The 20340-nt window shown below is 44.9% G+C and overlaps 1 protein-coding gene and 1 long non-coding RNA gene across 3 annotated transcripts in view; one reads left to right on the top strand and one right to left on the bottom strand.

The window, feature by feature from the left end:
• Nucleotides 1–20340, bottom strand: part of SCFD2 (sec1 family domain containing 2) — a 399088-nt gene that overhangs the window by 82827 nt on the left and 295921 nt on the right. The gene's annotated exons all lie outside the window — the stretch shown is intronic.
• On the top strand, nt 1219–20158 carry LOC113598652 (uncharacterized). The gene is made up of 5 exons (XR_008296324.1): nt 1219–1644; nt 2005–2274; nt 5624–5778; nt 7393–13785; nt 19292–20158. It is a non-coding gene; the product is annotated as an uncharacterized LOC113598652 (long non-coding RNA).

The raw sequence follows: 20340 nt of genomic DNA, 5'->3' as shown, positions 1-20340 counted from the left end.
CTTGACAAGTACCATTCTAATTTCTGTGTCTGTGAATTTGACTATTGCTAGATATGTCGTATACGTGCAATCATCCAGAATTTGTACCTTTGTGACATTATTTCACTTAGCATAATGTTTTCAAGGCTTGTCTATATTGTCCGTCGTCATCCGCCTTCAACCAACTTCAAAAAGGGATGCTCCTGCATATTCTAATCTTTCTGCCATGGCTTATCTACGTTCTGATTCTCTAGTGTGGAGTTGGGTCTCTTCTACAAGGAATCCTAGCTTGCCTCTATTTCTGGGACTTTGTCCTAAATACTATTTAGCATTTGGGGCCCAAGACCCTCTGCTAGAACGAACTTTTCTAAAGCACTTACTATGCTTCAGCTCTCATTCTAAACAATATATACATATTATATAATATGTGTAATGTTATACACATATACAATATTTATAACAATAAGATACACAGTCTTTTGTCGACTCTTCACAATATCCCCCTGAGGTAGGTATCATTAATTCCATTCCACAGATTAGGAAATAAGCATAGGGAGGTTAAAGTAACTTGTCAAGGGAAATACAGTTAACACATGACAGTCCCAGAATTAGAACCTAGGCACCCCTAGAACATCCTCTAATGTTTCTTACTTCCTGCCAACCCTGGCTTCCCTTCCATCAGGGAAGCGTTCAGTTCTCTCTACTCCTAATATGCTCACAAATGGACACATTTCCTCAGCTGCTGCTGACTTTTCTTGCACTCTCTCTCTCTCTGTTGCCCTGGTTGCCAGTTTGGGCCTGGTGGTACCAGTGTTTTCCTGAGCCTGGTCTGAGCTCCTGAAGCCCTCTGTCCCCTAGTTCTGTGGACCACCTAGGCTCTGGAGCCTCTGGCTCGTGCTGTGTGCCATTCTGTCCCTTCCCCTTCCCTGTCTTACTCCCATGGGTGTCGAGTTGCTTCCAGTGCCAGTACATCTTCAGCCAGAGCCTCTCAGTCACTAATCTTTATGTTAAATGTAAGTTTCAACTACAGAGCAGGTGGCTCTCATGTCCCACTAACATTTTACCTTATAATCTGCGAGGCTGGCAATACACGGTAATTCAATTCAAAAGCCACAGTGGTCGTATGACCTGGATTCATAGACAAAGTTTTATAACTGGGTTGGGGCTCCACCTTTCACATATCCTCATTTCACGTCTAAAGTCATCTATCTCTGTTCTCGTGTGGACGTGACTGCTGTGTGCCAAGGGCCAAGGGTACAGGTTGCTGTCACTTAGCTGTGTCGAGTACGCTTTTTACATGCTGGGCACAAAAGGCATTCTTAGAAAAAGGCACAGAGTCAGAGGCTGCAGCAGGGAGGAGACAAGGTACACAGGACAGCAATCTGAGCTTAACTGGGAGCAAATCAGAACATGCAAGCACATTTGGTTGTATTGCTGAGCTAAGCTTTGTTTGGGTCTGATCTTCCAATCTGTGGCCTCAGGGCAAACAGGTGATCAGGCGCGCGCGCGTGCGTGTGTGTGTGTGTGTGTGTGTGTGTGTGTGTGTGTGTTTGTGTGTTCAGCATTTGCGCAGCTGGCTGGCATGGAAGATAGACACTGTTACAAATTCTTTACCACAAAAGAGGAACGCTGCACAGAGGTGGTCAAGAACCCAGATACAGGAAAGTGAGTAAGACGGGACCTCTGCTTTATACTTCTCTTGCTACTAAACATAACTGGAAAGAGGGAGGGAGGAAGCTGCTGGTGTGGAGATTGGTAGCAGGCTGTGTGTGTATGTGTATATGTGTGCATGTGTGTGCACACGTACAAAGGACCTCATATAGGAGCAGCCAAATGTTACTGGGGGATAGTGCCATAGAATACATTCAAATACATATTCTAAAATCATATATAAATTCATTGCTTCCGGCCAAAATATTTAACAATAGAAACACAGTTTAGCAAAAAACAGTTCATGGTAGAATATAACACAGTTATGGAATTCATAAGGGCTGTTCTCTAACATTTCATTTCTTGTCCTTCTAGGCACCCAGCACATGTACAACCCCATCGTCCCCGAAGCTGCCTTGGCTATGGGACTTCTTTGGCTGGTGGGAAGTTGCTGAGGGAACGGGGGAACGGGCTACTTCCATACAGAGTTGTAACAGCCTGTCTGTGATCTGCTGTCCCCCCTTACCTGCCTCAGTGATGGTGGGAGTGTGTGTCTCAATCCTGTGGGCGGGCGGGCGGGTGCCTGAGAGAGGATGAGAAGCAGAGCCCTCTGCTGACCTGAACTAGAGATGCAGTGAGTAAGATGTGACTGAGTCGTGTTTAGCCCCTGAGCTGTGGGAGTTATTCTACTAACACGCGCTGCAAGGACACTAAGGAAACACATTAATAATCTGAGCCTGGAAGGGAAGACAACAGGCAAAAATGAAAAGCAGTGTTCGGTTTTTCTTTTTCACTTACAAAGAGGATAGGAAGCTCAAGGAACATGAAAGAAACAATGGATTGTTTCTAAGATTCTATTCTCATACAAATTTGAATTTATAGCAGAATACTTTATGCAAGAAAGCACTGGGAATACATTCCAGCTATTCTGCCGAAGGGTGCTATTGTATTTAAATTAAGTAACCCTCACCTAGCAGCTTCAATAAACACAATTTGTTAGGGGAAGACATTTCCCTTGTCTTCCAGAGTCAGGTAAAGAATGATTTCGTCCTTTTTTTTTTTTAAATATAAGTTATTGTCAAATTGGCTAACATGCAGCGTGTAAAGTGTGCTCTTGGTTCTGGGGGTAGATTCCCGTGGTTCATCACTTATATACAACACCCAGTGTTCATCCCAACAAGTGCCCTCCTCAATGCCCATCACCCATTTTCCCCTCTCCTCCGCCCTAATTTCATCCTTTTAAGTCACAGGAAATTGTTGCTTCTGTCCCCACAGTCTTCTCTTGAATCAGAAATATTATCTCCAAACTCAGATCTCTCTCCCAGGGCTTAACCTTCTCCTGAAATATGGAAAAGTCTGGTGGATGGGAAGGGGATTGCCACAAACTAGAAACATAAAGCTTGCTGAACTGGGCAGGAAGCAGGTTCAGTGACCTTGGAATGCCAACATGCCCCTGGCACTGAAAGAGCTCACATTCTTAGGGACCCAAACACCTAAGACATGTGACAATCTGCCATTGACCAAAGCATGGATCTGAATGCCACACAGCAGCGGCGGATATGGGAGCTCCACTCAACAGTGAGTGAGCCCAGCCAACCACTCTGTACCCACAGCTCATCCCAGCTTTATTATTGGTTCATGTTGAGAGAGATTATAGACTTGAGATTTCAGCATTGACTCTGGGGACAGGCAGCCTGAATCTGTATCCTTGTTCCACTACTTACTAGCTGGAAATCGGGGTGAGTTATGCAATCTCTCTGTGCTTTAGTTTTCTCCTCTGAAACATCTCACAAGTTGTTGGAGGATTGAGAGTTACATACGTAAAGCTCTCAGCATGGAGCCCCTCACACACCGTGAGGGGAGCGCTGGGTCAGTTTTCATTACCCTACTGCTGTTATTACTCTGCCTGCAGTCCCTGTAACCCCTGTGAGGTGGCGACGCTTTGCTTGGAACAAAACTGCCCCCCAGGAGTGCACTCCTTGTACTGGAAGTGGAGAGAAGCGGGAGTTGTATACATCTGACAATTCTTAGAAGAAATTCAAATATTTTTGTCTAATATTTATAGCATCATTAAGGTTTTGAAGAGGCCACTTCACATTTGACTGCACTTTATGGGAGAAATTATGTGCTATTACGGCATCGTTTATGAACCTGAACACGGGCTAAGGGCTTAGGGACTGGTTTGTAAGAATATTAAGGGTCTGCCATATTCCACCCTAAGGTGGAGAGGCAGTCACACCTCCTTGCCCTTTACAAGGCTGAGGAGGTGAGAACTTTGTGGGAAGAGTGACAATCCAGGATCATTAGAGGATAACCACAGCAGCAGAGGGTGCCTTTGGGTCTCCAGAGCTCAAGGGGCCAGACCATAGGACGGAAGAAAGATGCAGGCATCTGGCAAGGAAGGACTAAAAGAGAGGGCATCAGGTGTCCTTCTAGATTATTCCACCCAGTTAAAGATAGATCTGAAGCAGACAGTTCAGGAGTAAAGACTGTATAACTGGCTAGTTTCTCTGGTAGCTACTGGGAGGCTGAACATATAACAAAGAGGAGTTTGCTAGGGTGCAATTAGACTGACACGACCTTGTTCATTATCCGGGCTTGTGAATGAGGCACACCGAGGCCAGGGCTATCCCTTCAGTGAATTCTGACAGCCCAAGAAGGAGAACCAGCCTGCCTACCACGGAGGGGAAGAGCCCCTGCAAGGGGCTTTGGTGTGTGGTTGGTCAGAACCCCGGAGTCACGTCTGAGATGGAAAGGGGTTTGATTTCAAAGCCAGATTCAGGTGATTTCTTATTTCTTGTTCATTTTGGGTCTGTGCCCAGTAGAGTTGAGCTCCACAGAACAGAGCCCTACACAAAACAGTTGTTTTTACTCACTGCTGTGAGTCCAGTTCTCAGATCAGTGCTTGGCACATGGAAAGCGCTCAGTAGTGACCAGAAGAGAGGAAATGCAGGGGTGAAAGCAGGACTGGGGGGAGGGCGCCAGGGTAGAGCAAACGGTCATCGTAACGGAGGAGGAACTCAACCACAAGGCTCAAGGCCAACAGCCCAACGTGGAAGTTTGCTCCAGAAGCTATAAACGATCAGGCTGAGGCAGTAATGGGAAGTCCCTCTGGAGCAAGGGAGTCATGGGCCAATGGGCTCCCTGGCCTTTGTTCCGACTCTCAGGCCTCTAGGCATTTCCAACAGACCTTCTATTCAGTGTCTGGGAGTAAGGCTCTGGTTACGTCCATTTGAGCCCAGCCTTCTCAAGTGAGGCCTGGAAGGAATATATCTTCCATGGTGGTTGTAAGGATTAAACACAGTAACAGCTATAGTGTTCATAGCATAACACTTATATATGATCAGGACTCAACAAATGGTAGCCACTGTTCTTATTTTTTTTAACTTTTTAAAAATGTTTTTATTTATTTTTGAGACAGAGAGAGACAGAGCATGAGCAGGGGAGGGGCAGAGAGAGAGGGAGACACAGAATCCGAAGCAGGCTCCAGGCTCTGAACTGTCAGCACAGAGCCCGACGTGGGGCTCGAACCCATGGACCGCGAGATCGTGACCTGAGCCGAAGTCGGATGCCCAACCGACTGAGCCACCCAGGCGCCCCTATTAATTATTATTAAAGTATCAAATTATACACATGGTTTATTTCTTTAAAGTTTGTTTTTAGATTTTTGACCCAAATTATTGGATGTTTATTATGAGTAGTTGTTTTGAAAAATGTAAGAGTATATTTTGGTTTAAAACAAAGAGAAGGAACAGGGCGCCTGGGTGGCTCAGTCGGTTAAGCGGCAGACTTCGGCTCAGATCATGATCTCAAGGTTTGTGAGTTCGAGCCCTGCGACGAGCCCTGTGCTGACAGCTCGGAGCCTGGAGCCTGCTTCAGATTCTGTGTCTCCCTCTCTGTCTCCGTTCTGTCTGTCTCTCTCTCTCTCTCTCCCCAAAATAAAATAAACATTAAATTGTGTGTGTGTGTGTTTTTTAACTTAAAGAAAAGGAAGGAACGGTTGCTAAAGGATAAACAGCGTGACATCAATCTCAGCTCAAACGTGTGCTCTGCGGAGGGGACCCTGGACGATCAAGGTGTCAACAGTGCTCTCGGCCTGGGCCCCCAGGAGGGAAGCTACACATACAATGTGGCATGCATATCTGATAGGTATGGCACTCGGGGAAAGCGGGAGTAAAAATGAAATCCCCTCCAAAAATGTATTTCATGTGAGCTATTAAACGAACTCTGTTTTTCTTTGAAAGTGGTTCTTTGAAATAGGAAGGTAAACTAGAAAAGACATCTGGGGACCCAACAGGGGCAAAGGAAATCTCCCTGCAGCCCTACGCCCGCCTGCTCCGGGAGACGGAGCCTTCCCCGGGGCCTGCGGGTGTGAGTTCTAGAGCCGCTGACCCGGCCAAGGCAGCGACACAAGCTGGGCTCTTTGCCGTTTCTCTCATTTTCCGGATGTGCTGAGGTTGTCTTTACAGAAGGACACACGTACAGATTTTTCTTCTTCTGTGTCATTAAAGCGCCACACTCACACACGCTGTGTTGACGTACATTTGAACAGACATGAGCAAAGTGAAGAACTTGCTCCCAGCTACTAGGAGACTTCAGCTGTAGGTACCTCATTTCACCGAAAAGGTGCCTCGGGGGATTGCAATCATTAATGCAGAAATAGTCTCGCCGGACAAGACTGTTAGAACGGCAAATCACGACAGGATTCTGACATTGGCCCTGGCACTGTGCCTCCCTGGGGTAGGTTACTGAGAACACACTCGATCCCCGTTCTTTATACTCCTGAGAGGAACTCACACTTCACGGGAAGAAATCGCTAGTCCAAAATTGTGTTTGTTTTGCTTTTGCAAAGAAGTAGGAGAGGCATCTTCAGAAACAGACCCTAATCGGAGTCAATTCCCACAGCCCACGTCTTCCCTCCACACACCTGCTCGGGCCAGAAACCTGGTGGTTCCTTAGAGTCCCTACCCGCTCGGTCACTAGTCTCTGCACCCCTACTGCCACCCCCTTTTCTCTGCTCCCCCCAGTTCGAGTTTTCATCATCTCCGGATTACTTCCTGTCTTGTTCTCAGAGCTGTCGCACGGCCCACATCCGAGGGGCACATTTATACTGACCTCAGAGTGCACGGTGTCCCTTGGAGCTGGCAATAAGGCGGCTCGGCCCCCTGAGACACCTTTGAACACGCAAACCTGGTCAGCTTGTTCCATTTCTCACAATCTTAGAAATGAATCCCGATGACGCCGTTGAACACGAGAATGGCAGCAGGTACACCCATGTGCTAGGCATGGTGCCAACGAAATCTTTCGCATTTCTCAACTTGGCTAGTTCTCACAACAACTCAGTCGTCCCTGTTTTACAGATGAGGAAGTGAAGTTCAGAGGTGTTGAGTGACTTGCCCCGGGTCACGCAGTTTTAAGTCTCCTTTTCTCTACGCGGTGGTGCACAGCAGGGCGGAAGAGAGCTTGGCTACAGGGCATGGCGTGAGTTATTTCGTGGAAAGTGGCATTTCGTGAGGTCTGAGTATGTTATCTAACGTGGCTATTATCATGGGTACGTCCGGATGCCGTTAGGCTGTATGGAAAGCAGGCGGCTCGCACCAGCCTCTTCACAGCATGGTGCCTGCCTGCCTCTCTTTCCAGCTCTGTCTCTGACCACAGACCCTCTTGAGCCCTGGCTGTTGGCCCAAAGGACACTGCTGATGCAGCCCTATTTGTCCGCCTACCTGACTCCCTTTTCTGGAATGCTTTTTTCTCCTTTAACAGGTAAACACTATTCGTCTATCACATTTTGCCTGATCCCTCCACACTGAGACAAGCACTTGGTTGCCCCAGAGCCTACAGCCTGTCCTCTATTATTTCACCAGATCTCTGACACGATCTGTTTCTGTTTGAGTCTGCCTGCTGCGGCGTGTAGTCCGGGATCTACTCACCGCAACCTGGAACCTGACCTGGCATCTAGTAGAAATTCAAGCACGCTTGCAGAACTGGATTGGATTGGGGTGGGGTTGGCTCAGTTTATAAACAGACATATGTCAAGAATTCATCTTTCCTTTCTGTGGTGCACTGACTTAGGAGCATCTTATTATTAATTATCTCCTACAGGCAATGGAAAAAAGGACATTTGGCCCGGAACCCCAGTTTGGGTGCCCGACAATAGGAAATTGGAAATACTGTCCTGCTGATGACAACAGCATAAACCTTGAAAATGCACTTTTAATAAAGGGTGGCTAGAATGCCAATTTAGCACATAACTGGTGCATTCAGACAGAACCTAGTAAGAGGAAAGGAAATTTACTTTCTAAGGATTAAGTCTCCTACCCAGCTGTAATTTAGGCTTTAAGGCTCCTCACATGGTATAAACATCCCTCTATTAATTGGAAACATTGCTGGTTAACATATACATCTCAATTTCAAAGTGTTTTATATTCTGTACTACACTTGGAAAATATTTTCCAATGGGCATGTGGCTAACCTCTCATATGACTTCAGGATCAGTGCTTGGTAGAATTTATTAAAAGATAAATTCAAGTGAACTTCTGTCTTTTCAAAGGGAACAGGAAGGTCACTGCTGGAAAAAGACCAAGCTCCCTCTTTTATGGAGGAGAAAACCAAGGCCCAGAAGGTTAGGTGACTTCCCGAAATCACACAGCCTTCAGGCGGAGGCAGCATCATGTGGGAAGGTCCTGAGTCAGAGAACCTGGAGTGGGTGTGGGGTGAGGCAGAATGGATGGCCAGGGACTGGGGGGCCATCTGAAGGGGTCTGGATTGCATTTCACATTCAATGGGCAGCAGTTGAAGGGTTTCATGCAGGGAAATGCTGGCATCTGACCCGTGTTTTCTAGTATAAAGACCAAACTTCTGCTGGAAGGATAAAGACCAGCTGGAGGCTTTTACTGTGATGCAGCTGTGAGATGATAGGGACCCAGGTGAAGGTGTGACAGTGGACTTGGAAAGAAGAGAATGAGGATGAAATATATTTTAGAATCGGGGATGAAATATACTTTGGAATCGGAATCAAGAGGACTTGTGGGCGGTAAGGAAGGAGGGATCAAGGGTGACTGTTATGTTTGTGGCTTGGATGGAGGGGGTACTCTATATGAGATGGGCAGGTATACGAACAGGGAACCAAGAATTCAGTTTTGAACATGTAGTAAAGTCAGGCTTGAAATGGAAACAGTGTAATAGATGTGAAATGCACAGTGTTGGCACAGAGTAAGCGTGGTGGCCTTGATAGTGTTGTTTTTATCACTGGCATTTTCAGTACCACGCCAATGGGGTTACTAAGGCCAAGGAGAAAAGAGATTTATATTGTGTACTCTGGTGTAGTTCGTACACAGGCTAGTTGACTGTGTCGTGAGTGACACACACACTTATTGGTAAATCGATGTGAGTGTCATGAATGTTCGGTATAAATTGGCACTCGTAGAAACGACATTGATTTTGGTGACTCTCCTATAGGACAAGTCTGAGACCCGCTTTGGGTTAGAGCTGTTAATGGTGATCTGAAGCTTGTGTACAGAATTTGTTGCTGAGTTTTTCCACTCCTCCAAAGTAAAGAGCTTCAACTTATAATAATAAACATCAGTACAACTACTGGTATTCACGTTTGATATTGCTTATTGTTTGGATGTTCTTTATCCATTCTCTAAAAACGGATACGTTTGCAACATAGTTCAAAAATGTCTTTCGCTGTCAGGAGAAACTTGACATCATTTTAAGAGAAGACGTCTTTATTTTGTTTTCCAGCATCTTGATTTTTGGCCAGGTCTGTGCTCCGACACTCCTCTACTGCTCCCTACTGGTCAACATTATTCAGCAGCTGGCTAACTGCACACATAGCAATCCACTGGGGCACAAGTAGCAACCTTTACTCTCTGCGCTTCATCCCAATTTATTTTAGAGAGATTTATATGACAGAAATAGTCAAAATAATGATCCATGTGGGGCAACGAATGTTTTTTAGACAATCCGTTTTCAAGGGTTTCCATTGGGCACTATTTATCATCGTTACTCCCTCTTCTCTCTTAAAGAAGGTATTTTTATTGACTTACAGTGTGAACTACTTGATTCCTTGCTTTATTATAAAGGCTTTCGAGAATGTTACGGTTCAACCTATACAAGGTATTGTTTTAATGCCTTTAACATAAGTCCTGGATGCTTGCCAGATAAAAGTCTACGAAAGTTCACAAGTGAAGGGGAAAAAAGGGAATGACAACTCTGCCTAACCAGTTAAGGGCACCAGATCCCATAAAACTAAATTCAAGTGTTCAATATATGCACTTGTCATTTTCAATGCCTATAAAATTGGCTTCAGAGGTAGATACAACTAAGATCACAGTACTGCAGAGATTTGCAAAAAGTAATACTTATGACTCTTCTTCTGTGTGAAATATCTTAAATGGAGAAAAGCCCCATTTTAAAGCAGCCAAAATAACTTTACAACAATAGTTGTGTGCATGTGTGCACAAAGGTTTAAAAGAGATGTATTTAGTTTAGGAGACTTACCTCACGTACCAAGATCTATATTAAATGACCTACATTTTCTTTCTTTTTTTTTTTTAAGTTTATTGATTTTTGACAGAGACAGAGTGCGAGCATGAGCTGGGGAGGGGCAGAGAGCGAGGGAGACACAGAATCCGAAGCAGGCTCCAGGCTCCAAGCTGTCAGCACAGAACCTGACGCAGGGCTCAAACTCACGATCTGTGAGATCATGACCTGGACCGAAGTCGGACGCTTAACCGACCGAGCCACCCAGGCGCCCCAAATGACCTACATTTTCTAAACAACTGCTATTTTTCTTTCTTGTCAGAATAAAGTGGCTTGTAAAGGGTCTGTTCTCAGTTCCAGAAACTGAGGGCTCCTTTCGATAATTCGTCAGTTGTAATTTATAAACTAACTTGCTTAAGACCTTGAAACCCATCTATATCGTGAAAAAGGTCACCTCCGCTGGGAAAATTCAAGACGAATTGGAGTCACAAACCCTCTCCTGTTCTCTGGTTTGGTTGCATCACTTGGAACATGGAAAAAGCAATATTCAGATTTGCTTCAGGAGGGAACCCAGTAGCCTAGCCTGCTACTAAATAGACACTCATTAAAATTGATACTCCATCTGATCTCACCTATCCTGGAGAATTTAGGCTGTTTCGTCAGACATCTGCTTTCCTAAGATAAAGTCTCTCTCCAAATATGGACTCCACCTAGCGTTGTGACTGCATAAATAGGGTTATTAGCTCACCCTTTTTTTGCAAAGCATCTGAAGTGCCTCGCGTACGTGAAGAAGGGGAACCAGGGACCTTCTCAAAGCATGTCTTAGGCCTACTCATTGTTGCCTCTGCCAGGTCCCCAAACAGGAAGCCAGTGAAATACACTGTAAATATGACCCCGGTTGGTGAGTTACTTCAAAGGCGTTTTTTTTTTTTTTTGTAAAACTCAGTGGCACAGGCTGTGTGGAATATACCGTATTCATACTGAAACAAAATGAGGAAACGTGCATAAAATTAAAATCACGACATGGCCAGCTGAAGAATTTGAGTGTTGGCTTGCTGCTAAGAGCACATTTTTGTGCTGCTTTGTAAAATGATGACCTCAACACTGCCACAAAGCCACTATTGTCAAGGGTGCGCTGCGAACACTGCTAGGAGGATCCAACCTGCTTTTAATTCTTTATCAGGGAAACAAAAGAGCCACAAGGTGATTGTCACTGGAATCCAATGCTTTCCGATGGGATCAGACTCATAAAAGAGCTTACAGAGGTTTAAGTTGCTCTGAAATCAAGGTCCTTTGGGGGCACAGATGAACTCAAAGTTACCATCATGCGATAGAATGAATAGGAAATGGCTTATAAACTCTAAATGCTAAACAGGTCTAAATAGTTCTTGTTGTTGAATCATCAGTGACAAACTCTTAGGTCAGCAGAGGCTTAAAATTATCTAGCATTTGATACAGAGAGAGAGAGAAGCACAGAGAACCATATGCAATGTGTAACCTCAGGTTCCATGTACTGAATTTTTTTTTACATTTATTTATTTTTTGAGAGACATAGAGAGACAGAGCATAAGTTGGGGAGGGGCAGAGAGAGGAGGAGACACAGAATCCAAAGCAGGCTCCAGGCTCCAAGCCATCAGTCCAGAGCCCGATGTAGGGCTCGAACTCACAAACCGTGAGATCATGACCCGAGCCGAAGTCGGACGCTCAACCTACTGAGCCACCCAGGAGCCCCTCAAGTACTGAATTTTGAGTCCTCTTGTCCTCATGCACTGTCTTGGGCTTTCCAAAATCACTGTAATGAAATGCAGCTGGGTTTTGTACTCCTCCCAAAAATGCAGAAGATGGGAAAAGGGATTTTGCTTACTTGCCTACATCATTTATAAGCTAACATGTGAATGAACTATCAAACCTTCTGAAACTTATTAAGGTGAATTCTGTCGCCAGAAACACATTTTATAGCTTTTTAAAAAAGCCATGGGGAATTTTCAGCAGGACATGAGTATTTAAAAACACAACTCATTCCGTTAATTGGGAGCCATACAGTTAAGCCTCAGACAATTTAAGTTTTAAAATTTCTCTTGGGGCTTTAGGGGTATCGATTATAAAATGCTTATTCAATGTTGTTCGGCTGTGTGACTGCTCCCTGGCATTAGGGGTGATCCCTGCTCTTCTCCAGTGCAGCTCTGAGGCTGGACATAATACCCAGCATGTGTTTGTGAAAATATAGGAACGTATTCAGCATCTTCCCGAGCACAGTTTTAGGACCTTTCTCCTACAGCAAAGTTGTTTTAGTTATTTACAATAAATATTGATTTCATTTGGCACGATGCTTAGCTCCATATTTTATTAATTAGCTTTATGTTTCATCCTAAATACTAAAATAGAAGTCTTTCAAGTTACCGAGGATCCCAAATGCATTTATAAGGAAATGCTAATATGGTCTTTGTGACTTTGGGAATTTGGGTGTTGATAAATTTGAGGGTGTTTTGGAGTGGTGTCTAATGCCTTATACAAAACCGTGACAGTTTTCTTCTATTAAGAAATCACATCCCCCAAGGTGTCTGAAAAACTTCCTTTAGAAGATTTCAAAATGCCAGATGTAAATATTTTTGCACTAAAACAATAATTCAGGGGGCGCCTGGGTGGCTCAGTCAGTTAAGCATCTGACTTGATTTCGGCTTAGGTCATGATCTCACAGTCATGAGATCGAGGTCCACATCAGACTCGACACTCTATGTGAAGCCTGCTGGGGATTCTCTCTCTCCTCCTCTCTCTCTCTGCCTCTCCCCTGCTTGCTGCCTCTCTCTCCCTCTCAAAATAAATAAATAAATAAATATTTTTAAAATTAAAAACATAAAACAATAATTCAGGAACACAAACATCAAATGACTTTTTTTTTTTTTTAGAAGACTTTATGATTTTAGAAGACCCACATATCTGATCGAAATTCTATGTCAGAGTCAGCAGAGTTAATGTTGAGTTAGGTTGAAAAACTTTCTCGGAGCTTTTGGGTGGTTAGTTGGTTAAGCATCTGACTTCAGCTCAGATCATGATCTCACGGTTCGTGAATTCGAGCCCCGCGTCAGGCTCTGCGCTGACAGCTCAGAGCCTGGAGCCTGCTTTGGATTCGGTGTCTCCCTCTTTCTCTGCCCCTTCCCTGCTCACGCTCTGTCTCTCACTCTCTCAAAAATAAATAAAAAACATTAAAAAAAATTCTCTCCGAATATTCAACAGATGATACCCTGCAAATCCAGAGTGTTCACCCGTTCTAGAACAAAGCCCTAAACACATCTGGGAATTTCCAGTCAGACCAGAAGAACACCAGAGGGAGTGGGCTCTGGCTGGGAGTTTTAAAAATGCTGAAGCGACTGCCAAGAAATAATCTCTTCTTAGACACTGAGTGGGCAGAAGTGGTGTATGACTCCTCTCGATGCCCTGCTTTAGCTCTTGTCCCTGCCTGACATCAGGGGAGGGGCATGGGCAAGATGGCTGCCTCCCGTGGATTTGGCAGGAGTCTGGGACTGGAGGCTGAACCTAACCTCTTCCCTCCAGAGCTGACCCGCTTTGCATCCTGGAGGAGATGTCACTTTTCCCGTCCTTCTCCTTTCCCTGGGCAATTTAGAGGGGAGAAACTGTAAAGTTCTCTTGAAGTTGCTGATCACATGTAAGGTTCGTAAACTTCTCATACCTTCCACTTTGTGTATCGAGGGGAGGACCAATGATTAGGATCTAATTGCGCCATTTGGTGGCTAATAACTTGATGGCTCCATTTCAAGCACGAGTCTGAGTCTGTGGTAAGAGTTAGTGAGTATTCTCTCAGCTCTGTTGTGCACCGGGTACTGCAGGGAATGTAAGAGTGAGCAAGTCGACACCGCTCACCTCCAGAAGCTTAGGGTCTGGTTGTGGGGTTACACAGGCACCTGATCTAAGTTTTACAATTTCTCAACTACAAGGTGAAATTCAGTAGTAGTGGTGAGAGGTTAAGAAAAGTCTGAACCAAATGAAATTGCCAACATTTGAACATTTTAAAAATGTGTAGAATTGCAATTTCATGTTACTTGGCCTAGTACTTGGTGAGAATTTAGAGCTTGAGACATAATGCTTTGTGACTTAGTTGCAAACTCACAACAGTTTGAAATGATTTTAAAATGAACAGTTGTTATCACTCCATTTCTCCCTTCACTGTATTGTGACTTGTTTTTCTAAAATACAGATGAGTGAACTCATTTTCAATGGCCCTCTCTTTCTTCACAAGTGTTTTCCTCTTCAAAACAACACTCTTCTTTGGGGTACCTGGGTGGCTCAGTCGGTTGAGCGACCGACTTTGGCTCAGGTCATGGTCTCACAGTTTGTGAGTTCGAGCCCCGCATTGGGCTCTGTGCTGATGGCTCGGAGCCCAGAGCCTGCTTCGGATTCTGTGTTTCTCTCTCTCTCTGTCCCTCCCCTTCTTGCGTTCTCTCTCTCTCTCTCAAACATAAATTTAACATTTAAACATTTATTAAAAAAAATAAATAAAAAAATAAAGAGAGCTCATGGAGAAGCGAGTCATCCCATCTGAGAAGGGGAACCTATCACATCGGGGACTGGCAATCTGCCAAGTGTCATCAGAGCCTCCTGTAAATTGTAATAAGTGATAAGTTCTGCACTGAAGTGACTCCAAGCAGTAGTATTTCTGCTCGGATTTACTTACCTCCATCTTTTCACTTACTTGAATGATCCCTCATGGTTTTTATACTGCTAACTGAGAAGGTGATGGCACGCAACTACCTGTTTTTACCAAAATGAAAAATAAACACCACGGTGCAATCCCCGCTCATCAAACTGACCGACTGGAGTAGCTAGGACAGAAGAAACTGCAGACGGGAGTCACCGGTGATGTGGGTGTCTCCGCAGACCCCACCATCGTGCGTATAAGAGAACAAGCATGTTGAGACATCTGCCACGAGCAGACAGTGTCACGCTGGCTCACACAGTGTCAGGAAGGTAAGGGACTTTCCTCCCCGTCACTCGTCTCCTGTCGCTCTGAACTCAAACCTTGCAAAGGGTGGAAACTGCAGTTTATCTAAGTTCTGGGAGGAGGAAGGGGAGGAGGAGAAGGAGAAGGAGAAGGAGGAGGAGGAGGAGGAGGAGGAGGAGGAGGAGGAGGAGGAGAAGGAGGAGGAGGAGAAGGAGGAGGAGGAGAAGGAGGAGAAGAAGGAGAAGGAGGAGGAGGAGGAGGAGAAGGAGGAGGAGGAGAAGGAGGAGGAGGAGAAGGAGGAGAAGAAGGAGAAGGAGGAGGAGGAGGAGGAGGAGGAGGAGGAGAAGGAGGAGGAAGAGGAGGAGGAGGAGGAGGAGGAGAAACCTCCCAGGAGGGAAGAGAGAGAGCCAGTCACACATCCCTTCTTCAGCTGCAGCAGACAGACGCTGGGAGAGAGAGAATTGCCTTACTGTTCATTCAAGCTTGAAGGTGCGCCCTATTACATTGGGTTGGGCATACCAATTACTAAGTTCCGACTGTATTTTTCTTCTTTTTTTAAAAAAAATTTTTTAATGTTTATTTATTTTTGAGACAGAGAGAGACGGAACATGAACAGGGGAGGGGCAGAGAGAGAGGGAGACACAGAATCGGAAGCAGGCTCCAGGCTCTGAGCTGGCAGCACAGAGCCCAATGCGGGGCTGGAACTCACTGACCCCGAGATCATGACCTGAGCTGAAGTGGGTCCTTAACCAACTGAGCCACCCAGGCGCCCGAAGACTGTATTTCTCAAGGGTGACCAGAAAAGTTATGAACTTGCCCAAATATTCACCCAGGGATAGGGGAAGAACCAAACCCCTATTGAATAAAGTAACGCTGAGACACAAAATGGGTTGCTTTTTGATTGGACTTGATGAGCCACGTTTATCCAACATGCTAGTTCCAAACATAATATAGAAGGCCTGTGTGTCCTGGGGCTCTAGAAAGGACTTAAGTTCAGCCGTCAAGTCCAGGAGGGTGTGGCTGCTGCTAATTCTCAGGTTTTTTGACATCAAAACCCCAGGCTTCTATCTGTGTAACGCTGTTTTTTACAGTGTGGTTCCCACTTATCTCATTACCTTCAAGTACAAATCAAAATAACTTCTGAGGGATGCCGGGCCCCCATTTTACTAGCAGCTCATGAAGTCTATGGCGGGCTTTATTCCATTTCTGTACTTATTTCCATTTAGGCACAGTGACCCAGAGGCAGCAGAGGAATACATTTCCCTTCATCATATAATAAGTTGACGCCAGCATACTTTTTCGTGTGACTATTTTCTTTCTCTTCCTCAATTTAATCTTCCACCCTACTTCCCCTACCTTTTTTGCTAATGCAATGATACTTTTTCTTAGCTATAAAGATGCATATTACTATTTTCTCTTGCATGAAAATAATAGCTAAAATTTACAAGCCATCTACTTGTTCCAAATGCTTTATATATTTTATCTCTAATAGTTATAATAACCTTGGGGGGGGGTGGGGAAGTAGCAGGACCCGCATTTTGTAGAAGGAGGAAATGGAATCTCGGAGAGGTCAAGTTAGTTGCTCCCTAGTTTATAAAGTCTGGGCATCAGGGAGCCCAGACTCTCACCTGAGCGTGTCCGATCCCTCGGTCCATTTGCTTCTGAAGGCTGGACAGAGTGAGCGATCACTGTAAGAATGGGCCAGGAAACTAGTTCTGCAAGGGACTTAGGGATTATTTGGATTGAATGATTACTAATTAAATAATTTTTTTAAATTTTTTTTAACGTTTTATTTATTTTTGAGACAGAGAGAGACAGAGCATGAATGGGGGAGGGGCAGAGAGAGAGGGAGGCACAGAATCGGAAGCAGGCTCCAGGCTCTGAGCCATCAGCCCAGAGCCTGACGCGGGGCTCGAACTCACGGACCGCGAGATCGTGACCTGGCTGAAGTCGGACGCTTAACCGACTGAGCCACCCAGGCGCCCCATAAATAATTTAAAATTACTTGGGATTATTTTGGATTAAAGTAAGCCCTTTCATCTTTTTTGGTGGAATAAAAACCACACTACCTCCCTCTATTTATCTTAAAGGATTATGATATGAGATGGATATGCCATTATTGATCATGCATTCTAAGGATAGGCGACGGAAATCTTAGTTTTAGTATCAGTAGGACTTCTGTTTTGTCTTCATCCATACTATCATTTCCTTGATGCTTTTCTTATCATATCATATTATGATTTCTGTACTTGAAGTGCTATAACTTAGGAGTTCAACTCTGATAAAGACACTCTAAGTTTCCCTTGTGTGTCCATTTCAACTATAATGCAAAAAACAAAAACAAAAACAAAAACAAAAACAAAAAGATGTGGGAGGGGATAAAACCGCCACGGAATGTTCACAGTAGTGACCTCAGAGAAGCTCAGTAACCTCTATCAGGCAAAACTTTTGCTCCTTTGTTTAAACAAAATAATCATAATCTAATGTATGTTTTCCATTTCTGCACTGAATTATATTCAGCCTGAGTTTCTTTTTCCATTTCTTTTATTCTGCCTTCTTCCCAACCTGCCTCATGCATTTTGTTTATTCAAACTTCATCCTTTCCTGTTGGTTGACAATGATCTCTCCTTCCCTGTATGTTCCTGTCCCCTCACCTCCCGGCACCCCCTTCCTGCCCTCTCTGCTCTCATGTGTCCAGGCCAGTTGTTCACCTCCCTGTACGTTTCCCTCCTCTGACTCTCCTCCTCTGTCTTCACTGTTAACATTCTGGCATCACCTCCCTTGCCTCCCTCCTGCGCATCCTTCATGCCTCTTTCAATGGTTCCTCATTATGCTGTATTTATAAATAGCCTCCAAGCAATCTATCATTTATCCCAACGCTCTCAGATAATCTCTTGACACAGCTCGCAGACAGTAGTTAGCTGAAGCAGGAAAATTTACCATGCTCATTTATTATCCTCTTAGAAGGAGTGCTGAAGCAGGGGTCACAACTGAAAGAAACATCTTACCTATTCAGCAGCTCCTGAAAAAGGAACTGGCAACAGTTAATAAGAGAGCTGTCTTCTTATGTCTAAGAATGACCACAAATGTGTTCAAGAGACAAAGCCGCTGCTAAGATACACAAGGCACTGAATGATAGTGACCCCTGTAAGGCCAGTGTGTTGTGCTAGCCCCGTGTTACCTTCGCAATCAATAACGACTTACTCTTGTGCACCTACAAGGTGCCAGCCTCGTTTTAGTGACTTAAAGTGAACTAATTCAGGGCTCTTCATGCAGTTGTGAGGTTTGTGCACTGCCTTAGGGGTCCGGCAGAGGGGTGAGCTGAGGCTGCTTGTCAAACCATAGGTGGAGACTCTCATTGTTCCATTTTTCAGATGAAGAAAATGAGGCTCAGATGAGTTAAGCAACTTGCCCAAGTGGAAGAACCATGTAAATTTGACAAGCATGTAATCTACCACTTGAAGACTATTCCTTTACTAAACTGTAAGCAAACTGAGGGCAGGTGCTGTGTCTACCTTGCTTATCCTTGGAGAAGTACCCTTTTGAGAATGAATGAAAACATAGAGGGTGCAAATCATGAAGCACCCAAAGGATTGGTTTTTCCAACAAAGGAGACATACAGGGATCTAGAAGAAAAAGCCCACTGTTTTAATTCTTAAGCGTTATTTCTTCCTTCACTTCCATCAGAACAGGGCTGAGGTGGTGGCAAGAGTGTGTTAGAGCCTGGGCACACACACCTGACATTGTGGGGCAGACGTGTGTGTGGGGAAGCAATGCAAGGCAGGCCCCTGGTGTGCAGAATCGGGACATCATACTGATTAGGGTAGAGAATGGGCTGGAGGAAGGAGGGAGGTTCAGTAAGGAGTGTTGGGGGGTATCTTGGGAGGACCGAGTTGATCTGGCCTGCTTGTTTATAGGCAACACTGGGGGTTCAGGAGGTTGACGGCTGATGTCCAGTGTGCATGGGAGATGTAAGTTAATAACAATGGCAACCATGCATTAAATACTTCTGTGTCAGGCAGGTCCTGAGTGTTATAGACTTGTCTCATTTCATCCTTACCAAACCTCTGGGGTTGGTCCTATGATCCCTCCCATTTCAAAGGAAGCAAACTGAAGCGAAGTGAGTTGTCAGGGTTTTAAGGATAGTAAAAGGCAGACTCTAGATTCAGTCCCAGATCTGCTGATTCCAAAATTCACATGCTTGCCCTTCTACCTTAGGAGGAGAGATTGCAGCTCAAGGGAAGATCCTTGGGAATCAGGGTTCAGAGGGAGAAGAAGAGAACTAGGGAGAAGATGGAAGCCTTCCAAGCCTGCAGGGTGAGGACATTCACACCGGTTTTTGAGGAAGAGCTCAGCTTGGGCGAATAACACTGGCACGGAGACAGAACTTTGGTTGAGGTCGGGCAAAAGGACTTGATCGTGGGAGACAGATTGAGAGCCTGCTAACCACCGCCCCACATCAGAACAGAACCGGCCTCAAGGTGACTTTGCAATGCTCCACCCAACTGCCCTGTGAAGGAAGCACCTTTAATTCTCTCTGGTTCCAGAGCCTGGGGTGGTGTTGTAGCTGTGGAAATGCGCGTCTTGTGCAGGCAGGACATTTAATGCTGGCATTAAGATGTTGAGTTCAGATTGTTCTATCTGCCAATACGTGACCCGGAGCTATCTTAAATCCTTTTGGAATGAGGTAGGGTACACACTCAAAAAATGTACATGTCTGTACAAGTGGATACATTTCTCCAAGCAGCCTTAACAAATGTGTGTGTTTTTTTTCTTTAATCAGATCTTTTATTTACATATTGCAACTAAATCATCAAAAGACTTTCAGTGGCTTGCTGGGATGCACGTCTGAAAGCAGCTCGATGCTTTGGCTTTATGTATGTTTATCGGCTCTGTGTAATTTTTTACATATGCTGTCTCTCTCCTCGAAATGACTGCTTCAAGAAAACTGAAAGAACAGTGACAGTGGCAAGGGGCTGGAACATACGGGTTGTTTGGTGGAAACAAAATGCCATTTTTTTTTTTTTAAAGTTTATTTATTTTTGAGACAGAGAGAGACAGAGCATGAACGGGGGAGGGTCAGAGAGAGAGGAAGACACAGAATCTGAAACAGGCTCCAGGCTCTGAGCTGTCGGCACAGAGCCCGATGCGGGGCTCGAACTCACGGACCACAAGATCATGACTGAGCCGAAGTCGGACGCTTAACCAACTGAGCCACCCAGGTGCCCCAACAAAACGCCATTTTTAACGAAGACGGGTACCTTCCC

This window comes from Acinonyx jubatus, chromosome B1, assembly GCF_027475565.1.
Source record: "Acinonyx jubatus isolate Ajub_Pintada_27869175 chromosome B1, VMU_Ajub_asm_v1.0, whole genome shotgun sequence".
In the NCBI taxonomy this organism is placed as follows: Eukaryota; Metazoa; Chordata; class Mammalia; order Carnivora; family Felidae; genus Acinonyx; species Acinonyx jubatus.
Note: the sequence above shows the minus strand (reverse complement) of the source record. Positions and strands in the feature narration are given on the sequence as shown.